Raw genomic sequence first — 20,642 nt, 5'->3', positions numbered from 1 at the left:
GAGAAAACGCGTTTGAAAAGAAGGTTGCGAAAATATAATACATCGAAAGCATAGCTCTTATATTGTGACTGTTTTTCAAAAAGGAACTAGCATGTTTGTTGTCTCATCAGAATGATTTCCATCGCGTAATTAAAATGCGCTAGAACATGAGTCAGCAACCTTTATGAAACCAAGAGCTAGGGGAGATGTGGTACCGGTGGATCACTGGGACCGAAAATACTTTGAAAATTCTCTATGATAATTCCATGATTACACTCCGTGAACTTTTCTACAATTGCATGCTGGTAACATCTTTCCTCACATACAAAAAAATTCGACGTGCGCGAACTATTGGGTCTCTCACAGATGTTTTTTGTTTTGGGGGGTGTAAACTAAATTTAGATCGACATATACATTTTTCTTCGTAACCTTCAACACGAACAAACCAGCAATCATTTTTATTGTGAAGTCTAGGGCTTGTATCAGGCTATATAATGGAACCTATTATTTTTTTCAGTTCTTTCCTTGAGTGGAATTTTTTTCGATTCATGTACAAAATTAGTAGGGTGGGGACCGATGATACAATAGCCAAATCAAGCAAAATAATCAAGCATACTAATCATGAAACAAATGAAACATGACTACGTACAGAAAATCTTTATGTAATAATTGAATATGATGTTTTGTCGCTATAACGAGGTCTTTGGACGTCACACTGTCGATTTTCGGGTAATATGTATGTACCCTCAAATTTATAAGCCCGAGCCTAAATCGAAACGTGATTTTATGACAACATTTGAGTCAATATTTAATCTATTTTTTGACGATTGCGACCGAAAATTCTTCTTTGGCTTGCTGTAGATTAGATTATAATACTGAGCAAGAAAAGTTGTCACATCTGAGTATTTTAGGGTATATGTGTCATAGGTCCCCGGGTCGTGTGTCATTGGACCCACCGGGTGGGGACCGATGACACGTGCGAGCAACAAATTTTAAACGTCCATAAATATTTTTTGAAAAGACGGATATTCATGTATATGTGCGCGATAGGTAGAGCTTGTATCAAAGTGCTGAGCCAGCAAAAGATCTGCTGTTTTCGGCTGAACATTTTGGGGCCAGCGAACATTTTCCAATTTTTGATCCATCGGTACCACATCTCCCCTACTTCCTGCGTACTGTTTAATGCGAAGGCTACCAGTTTGATACACGCATAAATGGATTGCCAGAAATAGTTAATTTGCTCAATACCTTTACCTAGATATGTTAATTTGTATTTTTGTAATAGTAATAAATATTTATCTTTGTTGAAACACTGATCATCTCAATGATTTCTCACAATATATATAGAAACAGATAAATGTATAGGCTATTTTACTCTAAGTGAACATTTTTTAAATTTAACATTTTCAAATTATCACATCTGAGACAGTCTTGTGAAATCGGAATATCCCACTTAACTAGCTAGTCAATAATATTTTTAAACAAATCATGAATTAATTTGCACCATGTTTGTACTCGCGTAGAATACAAAAGTCAACCCCAAATCTTGCAAGATATCTTGTCACACGTTGAAGTGGACACTAAATGTGTTATCTGTCTCTTTGTCAGTTAGTGGTAATCCTGGCATTGCATAGGCCTAATGTCAATTATATTGTGTTCTATACTCTGGTGTGTAACTTGACCCTGCAAGTGAGTCTTGCATATGTACATCAGTGCGGGCTGAGCACAATAATTCGAGTACTCTAATCTGAATCGAGTATTTCGAGTACTGACATTGTACGCTCTTTGCAACTAATATTGAGAAACATAGTTTTGTTACTGTTTTCGATCGCGGGTGGCAGTAAACCTCGATTGGTCATGTCGCAGCATACGACACCATGCAATAAGCTACTCAGAGCTACGTTATTGGAAATAACATATCTGTGCAGTATAGCGATCAACCCACTGCATCTGTGAGGCCCGTATATTTGTCCCAGAGAAGAAGAAAACGTAATGGTCAAAAACAGTGTACTTCAACCTGGTACACTCTTTTAACATCTATACTCAAAACTCGTACACCCTTGACAAAGATTCCGTATAGTAAACCTAATGCGGAGTCGTTCAACCTTGTTTGCAATTCACGGCCGTATTTCGATTACATATATACCAGTGGTTCTCAACCGCCGGTCCGCGGACCGGTGCCGGTCCGCGATGACATTCCTGCCGGTCCGCCAGGTATATCACAATTTCATACCTTAATTTCAAGATGCAATTTTGAAGGCGATAAGTACAGAACAGATACGAGCTGACTCATCGCTAAACAGCGCAGTTTGCGCGATCATTCGTTTTCGATTCATTCATTTTGTGCTGGACCGTAACTGGTGCACCCTAAACCACCCAATTGGAGAGGGGCCGAGCTTGAAAAGGGCCCAAAATTATTTGGCTAATGAACCTAAATCATAGTACATTTTTTTGAAACTGATCCCAGCATTTTTCAATTTCTTTTCGCGCTTTGCGCGATTTAGTGTCACTAACTGCCTCGCTTATAGGTGCCCTTCTCCGAGAAATACGCATGATTTATAGAAATAGGCATTACGGCGTCAGCCATTACCGCGCTACGACGTACCAACACATAATGACGCCTGGGCTAACATGGAACTCTGAAAGTTGTGTCAAATATCCGGCAGCGAGTAAACCGATTCAGTCATGAATGATCGAAAATTTTCGCTATTGGCGCGATTAAGCTAGATAAACTCTCTGCTTACACTGAGTAGAATTAATGTGCTCACAAGTACAGGTGAAAACATCTACCTAACTGTAGGGTCTGGGGGCACAGCCCCCGGAAGTTTGGCTTATCGCCCTGAGGGGGCCCAAGACCAATGTTTTGGGGGTGGGATGACGAAGTCATTTTTCTGCCCGGATTTGCGTATGGCCGGTATAGCTGCTGTAAGGTATTTTCCTGCGGCACGCATTGTATTCGCAGTTGCCAGAGTAGCCTGCGACTGGTGGCAGTGGGCAATGAGCAAGGTAGCACGACAAGGTGCTTGGTTCTAACCCGAAACACATATTCTCTCGCGATATTGTCAAAGACAATAATATTATTAGTGTTGGCGTGGTCGGTTAAACCTACGGCCTTCGGCACAAAAGACTGTAAACGACTCTCGGCAGTAGCACGTTTATCTGTGCCTGTACTGTACTGTGCCTGTACAGGGCTGTTCAAAGATAACTTTTTTCGGATTCCGGCTATTCACTGATTAAATTGTCAGGTTACCCTAAAAAACGCTGCACACCAAATTTGGTTCAATTCTAACAAGTATAGGACTCCGCAGATCAAATTAAGATTTTTGATTTAGTATGGAGAATTAAGAAAAAAATTCAAATTTTTCTGCCAACCCCATGAAATTGTTGAGCTGTCTTCAAAGACGTTGCAAAACAAATTTGAATCAATTCCGACCAGTAGAAGCGGAGTTATGTGAGTTTGTCGTTGATAAATCGCGGATTATCAACCGATCAAGGATAATCCGCGGATTATCTTCGAAAAACTCACATAACTCCGCTTCTACTGGTCGGAATTGACTCAAATTTGTTTTGCAACGTCTTTGAAGACAGCTCAACAATTTCATGGGGTTGGCAGAAAAATTTGATTTTTTTTTATTTTCCATAATAAATTAAAAATTTTAATTGGATCTGCGGAGTCCTATACTTGTTAGAATTGAACCAAATTTAGTGTGCAGCGTTTTTTAAGGTAACCTGACAATTTAATCAGTGAATGGCTGGAATCCGGGAAAAAAGTTATTTTCGAACAGCCCTGTACGGGTGTACCGGAAATTGGTCAGTTCTTATGGGTGTGTGTGTCTTCGCGTGATAACTCCACTAATCAATCTGACTTGGATGAGTACATTGGATTGGAGTTTAAGCGACAACGATAGTGAGGTACTGCTTGATCACAATCTCTCTGAATATAATTTGCGCATTCCAATATATAATCCAACTAATTACCTTACATAATTGTATGCATATGTAATGTTACCATTCAGAAACGATAAAGAGAAAATGTTTTTTTCATTGCTACTCGTTACTCGCGCCCTTCTCCGGCTATGCAGGCTATCCTGGGATATGTCCTACCTATAAGTAACGCACGAACGCGACTGGAACCAGCTGTCGGGAAGTTCGAGATGCCATATATGCCTATGATTTATGTAAATCTTCCTGCAAATTTCTATAGCTGCGGCTTTATATATGTATTGATAAAAATCTCATATTTCTTACTGTATACTATATCTGTCAAAAGATACCTTCACACCTGAATACATGCTGGTTACGGTGTTTTGGCAAGTACCAGCAGTAAGCACGCATAGTTTCATGCTGTACGAAATAACCGCTACAAACTATAGCGGCGGGAGAGATTGAAACACCGTTAACAAATGATTCGCTTCAGCGCTGGGTGAAACGTTATCCCCTATAAATCCCCATTGTTTATGATGCCTTATCGAATCTCCGGTAGCTCGCTTACAGCAGGCTTACGTCTACCGTAACAAGGCGTTTAGATTGTGTTTAAAATTCACCCTAACGTAACGGTTTCGCAAGAATTACCGTCGTATAACGTCTCAAGTCATGTAGTGAATATTTCGCCGCTGAAACGCCGATGGACTGTGCGCTTCGAGTACGAGTGACGACTGAGGACTGAGGACCATTCTATCTATAGCATCCCCGCTTGAGTCTTATGACTTTCTATCTGCGCTAAGCCGTCAATCGAGCTGCCTGGACACTGGACACTGGACAGTAGAGCGCGATTAAGCCGTGCTACAAGCAAGCCTCGTTACATCGCCTAGGCTCGGGTGGGTGTCTGATCTCAAAGGCTACCCAAGTCGTTTCGACGCCTTCTTATCTTTTCATTGCATCGCAGTCTTGTGGTGTTTGGAATTGAAAATTCTTATTAAAATGAACCCACCTGAAGTGAACAAGTAAGCTGAGAAAGAAGTAGCCACCAACATATAGGCCCGCGATGAAATCGAAGCGATAATATTTCAAATCACATTCCCAAGTATTAAGTATGTATGTACCAATCACGATCTATTGATCATCATTACATGCAAGCCGACTTATTTTAGTTGATTACAGACCAATTTAATGCGCTATTTGGTCTGCGTCGGATGTTTTTAGTCTTTGCGATGCCGTTTCCGTGCCGCGTAGCATCTGTAAATGACTCAATGCGCGTAAGATCATACGAAATCAAGATATTCAACGTTCTTAATGAACATATATTGGGAATCACGTTAGTGTAGAAATAGAGTATATATTTCAGTTTGTAAACACCATGACTACCTCATTACTTGCCCTCTTGCAATAAGTCTTCTTAGTCATTCACCTATCAATTATATGTTGTAAATCTATGGTTCTGCTTAGCTAGTACTGGACTACTTGGACTCGCGATCCTCGACATAGAGCTGATGCAGTAGTCCCACATTTCCATATACTCGTATAACATCGAATGCACATTAGGGCTGTTCATATGAAATCCTTAGGGCGTCACCCATAGAAGTAACCGAAAGTGATGCACGAAGGAATTTGTCTCTGTGACCCATGCAGTCACGAGGTGCACAGTACAATGCACGTGCACGTGTTTAGGGTCCCGTGATAAACCGTTCAAAATGGGGAGAAAACGCGATTGAAAAGAAGGTTGCGAAAATATAATACATCGAAAGCATAGCTCTTATATTGTGACTGTTTTTCAAAAAGGAACTAGCATGTTTGTTGTCTCATCAGAATGATTTCCATCGCGTAATTAAAATGCGCTAGAACATGAGTCAGCAACCTTTATGAAACCAAGAGCTAGGGGAGATGTGGTACCGATGGATCACTGGGACCGAAAATACTTTGAAAATTCTCTATGATAATTCCATGATTACACTCCGTGAACTTTTCTACAATTGCATGCTGGTAACATCTTTCCTCACATACAAAAAAATTCGACGTGCGCGAACTATTGGGTCTCTCACAGATGTTTTTTGTTTTGGGGGGTGTAAACTAAATTTAGATCGACATATACATTTTTCTTCGTAACCTTCAACACGAACAAACCAGCAATCATTTTTATTGTGAAGTCTAGGGCTTGTATCAGGCTATATAATGGAACCTATTATTTTTTTCAGTTCTTTCCTTGAGTGGAATTTTTTTCGATTCATGTACAAAATTAGTAGGGTGGGGACCGATGATACAATAGCCAAATCAAGCAAAATAATCAAGCATACTAATCATGAAACAAATGAAACATGACTACGTACAGAAAATCTTTATGTAATAATTGAATATGATGTTTTATCGCTATAACGAGGTCTTTGGACGTCACACTGTCGATTTTCGGGTAATATGTATGTACCCTCAAATTTATAAGCCCGAGCCTAAATCGAAACGTGATTTTATGACAACATTTGAGTCAATATTTAATCTATTTTTTGACGATTGCGACCGAAAATTCTTGTTTGGCTTGCTGTAGATTAGATTATAATACTGAGCAAGAAAAGTTGTCACATCTGAGTATTTTAGGGTATATGTGTCATAGGTCCCCGGGTCGTGTGTCATTGGACCCACCGGGTGGGGACCGATGACACGTTCGAGCAACAAATTTTAAACGTCCATAAATATTTTTTGAAAAGACGGATATTCATGTATATGTGCGCGATAGGTAGAGCTTGTATCAAAGTGCCGAGCCAGCAAAAGATCTGCTGTTTTCGGCTGAACATTTTGGGGCCAGCGAACATTTTCCAATTTTTGATCCATCGGTACCACATCTCCCCTACTTCCTGCGTACTGTTTAATGCGAAGGCTACCAGTTTGATACACGCATAAATGGATTGCCAGAAATAGTTAATTTGCTCAATACCTTTACCTAGATATGTTAATTTGTATTTTTGTAATAGTAATAAATATTTATCTTTGTTGAAACACTGATCATCTCAATGATTTCTCACAATATATATAGAAACAGATAAATGTATAGGCTATTTTACTCTAAGTGAACATTTTTTAAATTTAACATTTTCAAATTATCACATCTGAGACAGTCTTGTGAAATCGCAATATCCCACTTAACTAGCTAGTCAATAATATTTTTAAACAAATCATGAATTAATTTGCACCATGTTTGTACTCGCGTAGAATACAAAAGTCAACCCCAAATCTTGCAAGATATCTTGTCACACGTTGAAGTGGACACTAAATGTGTTATCTGTCTCTTTGTCAGTTAGTGGTAATCCTGGCATTGCATAGGCCTAATGTCAATTATATTGTGTTCTATACTCTGGTGTGTAACTTGACCCTGCAAGTGAGTCTTGCATATGTACATCAGTGCGGGCTGAGCACTAGGGATGGTGTGAACGTGAGGTTCACGTTCGCGTTCTGTGTGTGAACTTCGGAAATTTAGAGGTTCGCGTTCACAACAGAACCTTGGTAGGTTCTGCACTGTGAACCTTTTTCATATATTGTAATTTTCACTTCATTATAACATCATTGGTTCAAATCTATTGCATTTCAACTGCGGGCCACTCCATGCATGGCGCTGGCAGCATTCAAAATCAACACTAAACGAGCATGCACCTTGACAATCTCATATGTTTTACTTGCTTTGTTACAAAAGTTTGCGCGAATTATCCAGTTTTCCGTTTGTGAATATTTAGTGACTCTCTGCTGTGAGCTTGACCCGCAATCACACAACATCACGAGCGAAATACGTAGTCAGCGAAGGATACTTATTCAACCAATCAATAAGATTGATATCGTTTTCTGATGTAAAAATTCGAGAAGGCGTATGGGGTCACTTTGGACTTCGTATCTTTACTGCATCATTAAAACCAAATCTGTGCGATTGAGGAGTTGGCTACTGTTGTATAACTTCTTAATGAGGTAATATCGGTAGCAAATATAGAAACCCATTTTACACTCTGATCAATATCAATGTAGCAATACTCAGACACCGAATACATTGTCCGGTCTGGCCTAGACCGATAAGGGATAAGCGTATATTCCCTGGTAAGTCCTCTTCAAAATTGTTGGCAAAGCGACGAAAGATATTGATTTTATGGTAGTATTATATCCTTTGATTGCCTCAGTTGATACATATAGCGACGTTTAAAACGCCAATATGTACTTCAGAATTGTTGCATTATGTGGCCCAAGTCGTCGCTAGGTATTGTGTACATTAATATAGGCTATAACTTCATTGAAAGATAGGGTTGGAATTAGCAATATGACGTCACGTGACGTCATGAGGTTCACGTTCGTGTTCACACAGAACCTTTTAAAAAGGTTCGCGTTCACACGAACCTGAACCTTTCAGGGGTTCACACCATCCCTACTGAGCACAATAATTCGAGTACTCTAATCTGAATCGAGTATTTCGAGTACTGACATTGTACGCTCTTTGCAACTAATATTGAGAAACATAGTTTTGTTACTGTTTTCGATCGCGGGTGGCAGTAAACCTCGATTGGTCATGTCGCAGCATACGACACCATGCAATAAGCTACTCAGAGCTACGTTATTGGAAATAACATATCTGTGCAGTATAGCGATCAACCCACTGCATCTGTGAGGCCCGTATATTTGTCCCAGAGAAGAAGAAAACGTAATGGTCAAAAATAGTGTACTTCAACCTGGTACACTCTTTTAACATCTATACTCAAAACTCGTACACCCTTGACAAAGATTCCGTATAGTAAACCTAATGCGGATACGAGCTGACTCATCGCTAAACAGCGCAGTTTGCGCGATCATTCGTTTTCGATTCATTCATTTTGTGCTGGACCGTAACTGGTGCACCCTAAACCACCCAATTGGAGAGGGGCCGAGCTTGAAAAGGGCCCAAAATTATTTGGCTAATGAACCTAAATCATAGTACATTTTTTTGAAACTGATCCCAGCATTTTTCAATTTCTTTTCGCGCTTTGCGCGATTTAGTGTCACTAACTGCCTCGCTTATAGGTGCCCTTCTCCGAGAAATACGCATGGTTTATAGAAATAGGCATTTCGGCGTCAGCCATTACCGCGCTACGACGTACCAACACATAATGACGCCTGGGCTAACATGGAACTCTGAAAGTTGTGTCAAATATCCGGCAGCGAGTAAACCGATTCAGTCATGAATGATCGAAAATTTTCGCTATTGGCGCGATTAAGCTAGATAAACTCTCTGCTTACACTGAGTAGAATTAATGTGCTCACAAGTACAGGTGAAAACATCTACCCAACTGTAGGGTCTGGGGGCACAGCCCCCGGAAGTTTGGCTTATCGCCCTGAGGGGGCCCAAGACCAATGTTTTGGGGGTGGGATGACGAAGTCATTTTTCTGCCCGGATTTGCGTATGGCCGGTATAGCTGCTGTAAGGTATTTTCCTGCGGCACGCATTGTATTCGCAGTTGCCAGAGTAGCCTGCGACTGGTGGCAGTGGGCAATGAGCAAGGTAGCACGACAAGGTGCTTGGTTCTAACCCGAAACACATATTCTCTCGCGATATTGTCAAAGACAATAATATTATTAGTGTTGGCGTGGTCGGTTAAACCTACGGCCTTCGGCACAAAAGACTGTAAACGACTCTCGGCAGTAGCACGTTTATCTGGACGAGGAAATTTCACCTCGACTCAGCAGACTCACTACCATAAAACCACATGGATGCCATCATGAAGATAATTAGTTGCAATCAAGACCCTCTAAATGTCACTATCTAGCACCATATAGTTGCAAAAAACGGTTGCATACTTAACATTTTGGCTTCATTTCAATTTTGAAAGTTCACCGGTCCGCCAGACATTTTTTGAAATTTTACCGGTCCGCGAGGCGAAAAAGGTTGAGAACCACTGATATATACTATAGTATAGAGCCGCATCTTATCGAAAAGTCTTATTTGTTCCATTTGGACTACAAATACTCGTGTGAAATTGGCGACAGGGAACTTCACACGGCAGAGAGCCCTTGTGGTGTTCTGTGCCATCACTGACTTATTGAGATATAGCCTAACTTGCGTATAATAGTTTCCGATTGCAGAAACAGCACATCCCAGCAAGCTTATACTATGTATGTACCAAGATCGCGAGTATAAATGTCAGGAAGAGTATATTCAGGATTCGTTTATTTCAACCTCGTGAATGAATTTCGTCAATAAATTAGTAAATTCACATTTTGCTGTCAAATATTTATCCTTTCTCAGCCCACGTGATCAGATTTCCGGCAGAGCTGATGGTGGAATGTCATTGAAAATTTTGGGCAAAAAGTATTGATGATACACTTCTGTTTTTTATTAAATCTTTTGTTGCATGATGTTATTTCTTGACCTCCCATCAGGATTGTCGGTATAGTCAAAATTTATTGGAATTGCCCAAACATACCAGAAAAGCCTTCGTGGTATTTCTTTATGGGCCGCATTATTTCCTCTGAGATTCGCATTTGCATGGTGGGTTCAGATCGCAAAAACACTATTGTATTAAAACGAAAAATTCTTCGTTAATTCAAATTTCTAATTGACGGCCACTGTAATTTGATTATGTGTAGACGGCGGGCAGCATAATTATTGTTTTCGGCTGCATGTGGCCGTATGTCCGCAGATTGGCCACCCCTGGCCTAATCGAAACATAGATGAGCAAGGCTGCAACCTGCAACGATGTGTGGCGAGATGGCGGATAGTGGTATAAACCACAGCTGCAACACCAATGGGTTGCGGGTTCTAGTCTGAGGTCGACTCCAGAATTCCTACCTAAGTGTTGGAGGTTTATCTAGGCCCCTCCTCGCCATGTGATCCGTGTAAGCGGTGTCTTATACCGTGCTGCAAGTCGACAGATACGAATAAATATGAAGAATATCAGCCTGATGTAAATGACAATTATTGTAGTCGACAAACACCATGAATACCACAAACATACAAACAAAAAAACAAGGCTGCAACGATCTAACACAGTGATTTTCAAATCGACCTCCGAGACTCCCTGGCTGCGCCTCTGCAATTATGTACGCGGCGCTATTTAAAAGCATCTCGCAGGAAGTATGAATTCAGAATGTACTGCGAAAGGAACCAATAAGAACCAATGAAAAGCAACTCCTTATGACATCACAATAGGTATGTACTTTACAGGTTGCGTACAGCTGATATGATTGAACAACCTGTTCTGCAGCATAAACTTGTCTATTTAATGTGATAGCTAGTCATCGGTCATCTGGTATGTACACCCCAGTAAACCTCATCCGAGGGGAACACCCTTTTATAGTTTTAGGGTGTACGATTATAGATAACTAACCTACCGTAGGTTAGTTGAAAATATGGTTGGTGGTACTAAACTTGAGTATTGCTTTCACAACTACATTCATCGCAGCAAAGAATTTATTAACTCGAAGACTTTTCCTGTGCCCCTTATCGAGAGTTAACGGCACAATAACAAGCATACAGAAAGAGATTCAAACGAAAACCAAATTGGTAAAGTACGACGTAATAATACAATAATAAAAAATTAACGCTAGGTAAAGTCCGCTGTAACGGTAGTCATACCAAGAGACGAGAGAAAATCAAATTATACAATAATACACGGAAGACAACACACAGACAAATAGCGGTATTTATTAATGGGATATTTTGAGATTATATAGAAACTCTTTCTGCCGACATAAATCCAGATTGGTCAATTTTATTATAGTTGATTCCAAGACAGACAGATGGAAGGCAGATATGCATTTAGCCAGGGGTGGCCAACCTTTTTGACCAAAGGGCCACATTTCATTGGCGAACCATCGCGCGGGCCACTAGCCGCGCGAAGCGCGAAACTTTTTGGAAGTTGATACGTCGATATTATTGTTACTTAAGTATATTGCGGGTCTGCTGTATATTGCTGGGCTCAGTTTGCAAGAACTGGATTATTCGGCGCCTGGACATATCGATTTCGAAATCTGCGGCCAACACGCGTTAATCAATTTATGCCTATGTTTCATCATAGTGTTCTAAGGTGGTGTAGACACTAGCGATCGTTCCACATCGGCAATTTGGGAAGGCTGTCGCCAAGGTGCATTCTCTGCCGCTTGAGCATAGGGAAAAGTTGCGTTATAATCAGATGTAGGAATTAACTTGGTTAGCGCGGTATGTTTTCGGTGCGCAATTCTTGATGATGAGATATCAATTTATAAATTAAGATGTCAAATTTTGCTGCCGGTAAGGTTTTTCAGACAGTGTAAACGGCATGTTATCGTGTTACATTGCAACTGGAGTAACCTGTCATAGCTTCCTTGTTAATGTTATCGCTAGTGTCTACACCACCTTAGCAGTGTTGGGATGACTCGAGTCACCTTTTTGGTATGACTTGACTTGACTCGAGTCACTTTGCTAAAATGACTTGACTTGACTTGACTCGGCGTATCAAAAATGTGGATTGACTCGTGACTCGGAGCAAAATTCACGAGTCAATTTCAAGTCATCAAGTAATCGGTGTCGATAAAAATCACTGTATCTTGCGTCTGTTCGGTTTGCTCACGAAACGCTGGTGTAACCCGCGAGAGCGACCAATCATTCAATGATCGTGCGTTTTACTGAGCCTCCATTGTTCTCTCACTCTAACAAATATATTGACCGCAAACAAAGTCGAAGCTTACAACTTAACTTTGTCGTAAACTAGTATTATAAAGTAATATAATAGCAAAATGTATATTTCTCTTCTCTGTTCTTACCTTAACCAAACCCCTTCTTTTATTGAAATTGAATTCGAATATAGTTTACCTCACCAATTGGCGCAGGCTCGAATTGTGTCATATCAATTTGTAAATGGGTAATGTATTGCATATCCTATCAAATCGTTTCTCAATTCTCTATTTTGGATGGTAACTATGAACTGAGGCTATGCAATTACTTACGTAGTTTAGCAGTTCTACGTAGCCTATATGTGAGCGATAGAGCGCCTTCTTGCGTGTATATTTAACTCTATATTCGTTCATCGGTTCGAAATCAATGACCAATCAACCTGTATTTTAGACAGCTAGCAAAATGCAATGACGTTATCATGCTTCATACTTGGAAAAGGCAACTTGACTTGAATTGTGACTTGACTCGTGACTTGACTTGACTTGACTCGACTTGACTCGAGTCACCTTTGAAAATCGAGTGACTTGACTTGACTCGAGTCACCTTTGAAAATCGATTGACTTGACTTGACTCGAGTCAAAATGTGCAATGACTCGAAATGACTCGTGACTCGAAGGTAGTGACTTGATCCCAACACTGCACCTTAGAACACTATGGTTTAATCGTCGACGGTCTTTCTGCGAGCGCAAACGCAAGGTCGCCCGTTGGACGACACTTTCTCTCGTAATCGCGATCACAATTAGACTTAATATGTAGGCGATGGTTCGTTTTCAGGAGGGGTAACAATATTAAAAGCAAGAAATCCATCTACAACATATTGCGTGAAGCATGATTTATTTTTTACTTAAGATAAATCTACTGCAGAATATTCTGCTTTATTGTAATGTACGAAGATCGACCAAAATTCGACCGGCCCATGGATCCGCCAATGCGTCGGAACTGATTTTTTGTCGTCACATCCCAAATGTTGCGGCCAGACTAATCAAATTTTTGGTTGGCCATGCAAGTTCACAATCGGGGCAATCCATTTTTGGTAATATTACTAATTTCTAAAATCACCTCGCGGGCCACTCAAAACCTTCTCGCGGGCCACGGGTTGGCCGGCCCTGCATTTAGCAATCACAGTGAACATACTGTCATTTTAATGACTGGCACACACCGGGTAGTTCATTAAATGTTGACCAATTGCAGAGTTAAAAGCTGAGACCTGGTTATAGGAAGTAGAGTCAACCGCTTCCTTGCACCGACGAACAAGCACAAAACGGTCGATAGGTTTGTTTACTGACCTAATCGATTTAGGGACATGTTGGTTCACTCGTTCAGCCAACCGCAAAGATGTGCGACCCACATACCGACTATCACGGGGGCATTGGAATTTATATGCAATATTAGCCTACTTGTTTGTAAAGCAGGAAGCACATCCGTAGGTTAGTTATGTATAGTACGATACACCCGGTAGAAGATCCCTGGTCTAAAAGATACCGCATGATAATTAATGTGATGTAGAACTGGCAGTATGTCGTTTGTAGGTATGTAATACGTAGTATACATCATTCATACTATTGTGGCTTCTACATCAGTATTACCCGACTTAACCCAAAGCCCAGCACCGTAACTGCCGCACCCCAAACCCGCCAATTGGGGGGGGGGCCCGAGCTCAAAGGGGGCCCAAAATTATTTCGTGAATTAGCATAAATCATAGAGTATTTTTTGAAAATTTATGCAATTTTTTCAAAATTTTTCGCGCTGCGCGCGATTTCATGTAGCCGTTTCTCTATATTATAGGGTATTGGGCCATTACCGCGCCACGACCAACCATGACATACAATCAAGTTTTAGGCCATATAACATGCGACTCCAAGAAGTGTGCCAGAACGATCGGCAGCGAGAAAAGCTTGGCCGAAAAGGTCTATGCTCTTATGCAGACCGAAGACCTCGTTATATAGGCTATACAAAATGCCTATAGGTTTAATTGTCCATAGGCGCCTAAATGACTGGCACCGAATGTTCCTGTCTTTGCAATCTGAACCTCACAAGACAAATACCATCCCGCTGGGAAAAATTTTATTCCGGTGAAGAAATACCAATTTGAAATCGTGTGCGTCTCTTAGTTTAGAAGCCTACGTTTGGGCGATTCTATATTTTTTGATATAGCAGACTGGAAGTCACGAAATAACATCATGTAACGAAGTCATACCAACTGGTCCGTCCGCCCGAAGATGTTTAATCAATATTTACGGGCCCTCCCGTTTTCAAGACACTTCACTCAGCTCTACCGGTAAATCTAATTACGTGAGTAGAGAGGACAATAAATTGATAGCATACTATATATGCAATCGCCGATCTGATTGACCGATTTTATCATAAATTATCGAAAATTTTCGCGCCTCGCGCTGGCTCACAATACAGTACAGATAATTTCGTGACAAACGCGAACAACGTGATGGGGGGGGGTCGTTTTATCACCCTATGAGAGCCCAAGACCCACGTTTTTGGGGGCCTGACGAGGTGCTGTTTCGTTCCTGCCAACGGGTATACGCCCGAAGATGTTTAATTATTATTGAGTGGTCCTACCTTTTCAAACACACCTCAATCAGCTCTACCGGCAAATCTGGTTACGTGAGCAGAGAGAAGATAAAAATTGATACCAATATATGCAATTCCCGATCATAGTGACCGATGAAATCATGAATTCTAGAAATTTTCCGCGCTTCGCGCGCTCAGGCGGCAAAAGCTGGTTCGCTAAACATACTCCCAATGAATTTGATGAATAGTGGTAAACAGTGTATCGCTTGACTGACTGTCCTGTGAAGAGTTTTGTACTTTAACTAGACTGATTTACTACACGCGGCGTAATAATATTGATATCGGGTACTTTGTATTCCCACGCTACTAATTCACGATTATATAGCCAACAACGAATACTCGTACGGCCAGAACTTCAATCAACTCTCGTTGAGTTCGTCCTGGCCAGCAATGTGTTAATTTATTAAGCAATTTATAGGTAAAAATGATTTGCGACATGTAATACGAGATTTTTGCCGTGGCGCACCAGACCGACAAGGTGATAAGCGCCACAATGTCTTATTTTCACAATCAATAACGTAACGTTCGATTCGACATGATCGAAACGATCACGTTATTGGCCACTGTGCATGTGCATATTCTTCGGAAGGCCTTGAATGCACCACTGGACTAAAATTACACTTGTCCGCATGAATCACCGCATAATTTCGATTCTTCATTTTCAATCATCTCTACCTCCTGCTCTGCAACCCTTGCCAATTCTTCATCTACCGCAAATCTGTAATCTAACCTCTTCATATATTGCATACGAATAACAATTTGACTGTATTACTGAAATTTTAGAAATTTACTCCAATCTCGCCATTTTTCATTGGGGGCAGGTTGCTCCCCGGATTATGTGTATATTTACCAGTTTTACTGTGAATAAAGAATATAATAATGATACAACGAATGACGATGCAACGATACAACGATGCAACGATACAACGATACAACGATAGACCAGTGTTCCAAAGTGAGTTGCGAGACATCATTCTGTCTCGCATTTGTCGTAACCGCAACATAGAGTCGATTTTGAGACACATAAAGCTAGTTCGACGTTTCCGCCATGACTCACTGTACCGTAAGTATGGTTTGCAAAATGACTTCGCAGTCGATTCATTTTGATCGATATTACCAAAAGAAAATAACTTGACCCCGGTGGTGATGTAGATCTGCGCGCATCCGTCTGTACCGATGTCATAGTGATATTCTTTTCAGAAATGTAGTTATCTACGAATGCCGTGGGCGGAGTGGATTGTATGCTTGAATGCCTACGATCCCCGAAAATTCACTAATTCATTTAACCACAGTATGACTCTGGTAACACTAGCGAGATAAGTATGGACTCACTACCATTATAATATGTGATTCCATATTACACTTGCAACAAGAAAAAGCACTATGCCAACAAGTCACAGAAAGGTTGGCAGTCTATACCGCATGTATCTACGTTCTACGGAAGCTAAATCGCTAAATAAACCCACTTTTCGCCGTGTTTACACAACCAACGGGATGATATTTGACAACAGAAAAAGGCAATAGTATAATTTATAACATTCCAGGGAATTCCTATCGAAACGGTAGACTGCATGACAATAGAATTCCAGTGCTATTGAAATACAATAATAGATAAGCTGGGAGTTTAAGGGATCGGATATTATATTTTTGAACTTTAGAACACCTTCCTTCTTGTCCTCTAGACATTTCCAACAATATCAGCATACATGTTAAGATTATAAGTAAAAGTAATATTATCTACGAATGTGTGTCACTCGATGATACCGAAATCATTATGTATAGCAGGGTTTCTAAAATTATGGGTCGTGGACTCGTGGGTAGTATCACCAATAAGCGGGAAAAGAAGAAAAACGGTTACGACAATATGGCCTGATCATAAATATGTGCGGAGCTTTGTATTACAAAAATTGTTTGATTTATCTGGCATTGGTTATTAAGTTATGGGGGCCATAACTGCGGCACCCCATAACTTTTTCAATGCGCATAATTCACAAAAATAATTCTAACCGTATTCGCAATTGTGAAATAACGGTATATTCCCGGTATCGCTTAACACTGCCGGAGACCGTTTGGATGCTTTAGTCTAGGGGTGGTGGCAACATGCTGCGGGCGAGAGACTATTAGACACAGGCATTCATGGGCTGACCCATTCCTCACATGGCATGACACGGGAAAACATACGTTTGAGCCAAGTGCGGTGCAAAAAAGAACCCCCGATGTAGATGGTTGTCTTTGAAACAAAGGGTGTTTTTAATTTTTTTTCAAACGTTGTTCTATTTATGCCTTGATTGTGCAAATACGTCTGAAAAACATGTAGTATGAACCTAAGGACGATTTGCATCCATGATAGTCGACGTATACGATGTGGGGTGGCTGGAACCCTTGAAATCGTCGTCGGTTCAACAGTTTTAGCTTGTAGATATAGATCATTTGTACGGAATGGGTGTTCTCATGATGATGACCGCCGACCGTAACAAATGCTGCATAACGATGTAGCCCTGGTTGACGATTATTTTTGGTCTGTTTATGACAGTGGTCGGAAGCCCTTTTCGTCGAAAGAGCCATATTTACCCTGTATTTTCAATTGTCAATGCCAATCCACTGTTACATCACAACTAAATTTTCGTGACGTCATGGATAAAAAACAAACATGAAAGCAACAATAAGAGCATGTTTTAAACATAATTGTTTAAATTGATTTTTGTTTAAAATGCAATCCATATTATGTTCAACTTCTCTAGCCACAAAATCGAAACTATACATTCGGGTGGTTCAAAAATAACTTTTTTTCCGGATTGCAGCCATTCACTGATTAAATGGTTAGGTTACCCTAAAAATCGCTGCACACCAAATTTGGTTCAATTCTAACAAGTATAAGCCGCCGCAGAGTCAATTAAAAATTTTAAAAAATTTAAAACTTTTCTGTCAATCCCATGAAATTGTTGAGTTGTCTTCAAAGCCGATACAAAACAAATTTGACTCAATTCCAACTAGTAGACGCGGAGTTGTTTGAGCTTTTCGTTGATCATTCTCGGATTATCCACCAATCACTCTGAAATTATTCCAAATACATGAAATCTCTTCATACTTCACTATCAAATCACTTTCAAAAGCTACCATGCGGTTGAAATTCAGCTATTATGTCACATTTCTAGTTTATCATGATAAAACATGAACCGTAGATGATTCGTGACTGAAACTTGTGATTTCGACTCGGGCGCGACCGTTCGTAAAGTTATTCGAATTCTGACTGAGCGGGTGATAAAATAAAATTGACTCGAGTAGAGTCGGGTCAAACGTAAAAATCAAAGAACTTTTTACTCCGGACACCGTGACTTGGCGCGACCACAGTCGCAACAAACTATCAAACTGTCGTGGGGAATTGTCACATATCAAAGGACCGTAGCTTGCGTTGTGTAGCGTATATAGCTATCTAATTAGGTCAGTATGGAAACCATTGGCATTCTGTTGCCCCCAGTTAGTTACATCTTGGGTGATCTTTGGTCTTTTTATCCATGCTATTATCGTTGGTGGCGATTAAGGTAGTGGTACACTCCACGGTTGTTACACCAATGGATTCTTCGGCGATTGGACATTTCTATTCCTGTGGTTCTTTACCAGGGGATCATGAACCCCTTAGGGGTTACGAAGCACCACATCAGGGGGTGCGACTACGAGATTCATTGTGGAATTGGACCTATATCCTACCTAGAGCTTAAAATTATTTTGCAAATCAACAAAAACGAAATATTTTCTGGGCCAATTTATTCAACTGAAAAATATTCTTCGCGCAAAGCGCAATTTTATGTTTGTACGGTTTTTGATGATAATTTTATAGCATAGTTTCCATCATAAATTATGTTGAAAATGGACAGGGGGTATGAGAACTCTTATTGAAAGCACAAGGGTTAGGATGGCTAAAAAAGTTGAGAACCATGCTGTTATTACTATGGCACAAACAATATTATATTTAAGTTGTTATTGATCTGTTCCAACGACATGAACAATAGCCTGCTTATCAGGACTATACCAGACTCCGGATGAGGCTGCACTGCGCAAATGCTCCAATATCAGATCAATCTTTGGTAAACTCTAAAATGTTCTACCCCTGACGAGTGTCAGCCGAAAATATTCGGGTTCATTTCAATATGAATATACTATTCAATGCTACCTATAATTGTGGCAAGTCAAATGTCCGCTAGCTTCAATTTTATAACGCGACAGCTTTTATGGTGTCATGGTGAATTTGTCATGCTGGTATCTATAGCTCATTCTTTTGACAAATTATGCCACACATAAAATAATTTTATTCAAATACTAGAAAATGTGCTATTTTTTGTGCCAACCATGAATAGTAGGGTACATAGGCGCCGACTTTTATTTTCGCATGGGGTGGCGCCAGGTGCGTAGCTAGGGGGTGTCGAAACCCCCTCCTTTGGAAATGACCATTCTGACGCTAATATTCAGTTGCAATTCAACAAGTCGTATAATCAGTGTTACGCGGGCCGCGATTAATTAGCGAGATTTCTGTGTATGCATACCGCACAACGTAACGCGACACGATCTGCCTCTTAGATATTTGCGAAATTAGGTCAGTGATTGCCGCGCACTCGGCATTCGTCACTGGACTGAGCAATAACACGGCGCAACAATTCTGGAACACAAAAGACAGATAAGATTATGATTACAAACGAGCGCGGCCAATCAGTATTAGCCCTTACCGTCAACACAATGGGGTTTTACTTAGTATTGAGTAGCTCGCATCGCGACAATTGGTTGCTGATTAAAACATCGATTTTGACTGCATTGCTGCATTTCCAGATTTACGTTCGCAAAGCATAATAGGATTAATATTATGGGCACGGGAATAAGTTCCAATTAACAGGGACTCACAATAAAACACTGTTCAGCTTTGCGCTCCAAAAATATTTATCACAAAAATGGTCCACAAAATATTTTAAACGCGGCTTGCGACCCTCCATCGATTCAGATAATGCACTTTAATTTGTAGAAGGTCAACGTATATTTGGTCGTCAAATCGCGAGAGAAGATGGTGTTTCTCAGAGCGCGCGATGAAATCTACGTTTCTAACGATGAGGTCGAATTTGTACATCTAAGGATCGTTCGTTTGCTGAAATCATCATCAGTACGCTGTGCGAAATACATAGTAGTGATCAATTTTATCGGACTGTACAATCATGCGGTAAGGTTGCCCTGATAATGAAATTACAGACATGCCGCAAACCTGCAATAATTACAATTACAGGGTGCGCTAGTCATACCTAAATACCCAGCTACGGCAATGGCAACGAGCACAATTTGTTCAGACGCGGGCGTAACTTTAATCAAATAGATATATAAACACGAACTCAAAGATTCAGAGACTCAGAGACTCAGAGATTGTTACTGTTTGGCGAAAGTGTTTCTGCGGACGGTAGCAGGCCTGCAAGCGGATACGCTAAATCAAACCATGCACCGACAATAGTGCACA

The 20,642-nt window shown here is 40.5% G+C and overlaps 1 long non-coding RNA gene across 1 annotated transcript; it reads left to right on the top strand.

Moving 5' to 3' along the window:
- Positions 1 to 205: 205 nt before the first annotated feature.
- On the top strand, positions 206 to 10,607 carry LOC145441289 (uncharacterized). Its single transcript, XR_013915790.1, has 2 exons — positions 206 to 2,130; positions 9,831 to 10,607. It is a non-coding gene; the product is annotated as an uncharacterized LOC145441289 (long non-coding RNA).
- Positions 10,608 to 20,642: the final 10,035 nt, after the last annotated feature.

This window comes from Botryllus schlosseri, chromosome 6 (genome assembly GCF_051294905.1).
Source record: "Botryllus schlosseri isolate E-star chromosome 6, Bs_hap1, whole genome shotgun sequence".
Taxonomy (NCBI): domain Eukaryota; kingdom Metazoa; phylum Chordata; class Ascidiacea; order Stolidobranchia; family Styelidae; genus Botryllus; species Botryllus schlosseri.
The sequence above is the reverse complement of the archived record's forward strand: the minus strand, read 5'-3'. Positions and strand labels throughout refer to the sequence as shown.